Consider the following 912-nt stretch of genomic DNA (forward strand, 5'->3'; position numbering starts at 1 on the left):
ACCTCACCCTAAAGCCTTTAATCCAGTCTCCAGCTCACAGCTGATTGGATTTCATGGTCCTGGCCAGGTGGGTGGGACGAGCTTCAAGGGTTGAGGAGAAGGGATACAGCTCTCATTCAGAGACCAGCCTCCTGAGAGAAGCATCGATCCGCACACTGAGGCTCCACATCAGGGATCCCGAAAAAGCTGTTTCCAGAGAATGGAGGCTACTTCTCCCCAAGTCCGACAGGAGTTTCAGTTTGATGTCTTTCCAAGACTCAAATCTTCGTGGTCAAATAGAGGGGGCGTTGAAGGCCCAGGACCCACTCTACCTGAGAATCCATCACCATCCTCGCAGATACTCCACAACATGCCTAATGGTTTGGCACCCGCGTCAACACGGCTGGCTCCCACAAAGAAACCTGTGAGTTGGAGAGGCCCTTCTGTGGTTGGGGCTGGGCTGCAGAACATGGGAAACACATGCTACGTGAATGCGGCCCTGCAGTGTCTGACATACACGCCGCCACTCTCCAGCTATATGCTGTCCCAGGCGCACTCCTGATTCTGTAGGAAGCAGACATTCTGCATGCTGTGTGGTCTGCAGGCTCACATGACCAGGGCCCTCTGCCATCCCGGAGAAGTGATCTGGCCTCCGCTCAAACTGTTCGCTGCCTTCCCCACGCACAGGCAGGAAGATGCCCATGAGTTTCTGATGTTCATTCTGGATGCCATGCACCAAGCGTGTTGGCGTGAGGACAGGCCTTCAGAGCCTCAGGCTGAGGACACCACCCTCATCCGGCAAACCTTTGGAGGATCCTGGAGGTCTCAAATCCAGTGTCTCCAATGCCAGGGCATTTCCAGCACTTTCGACCCTTACCTGGACATTAGCCTGGATATCAGGGCAGCTCAGAGTGTGAGCCAGGCTTTGCAACA

The 912-nt window shown here is 54.8% G+C and overlaps 1 pseudogene; it reads left to right on the top strand.

The window, feature by feature from the left end:
• The first annotated feature begins 199 nt into the window (after positions 1–199).
• LOC115284736 lies at positions 200–906 on the top strand (annotated as a pseudogene).
• The last annotated feature ends 6 nt before the right edge of the window (positions 907–912 follow it).

Source organism: Suricata suricatta, unplaced genomic scaffold, assembly GCF_006229205.1.
Source record: "Suricata suricatta isolate VVHF042 unplaced genomic scaffold, meerkat_22Aug2017_6uvM2_HiC HiC_scaffold_17952, whole genome shotgun sequence".
Taxonomy (NCBI): Eukaryota; Metazoa; Chordata; class Mammalia; order Carnivora; family Herpestidae; genus Suricata; species Suricata suricatta.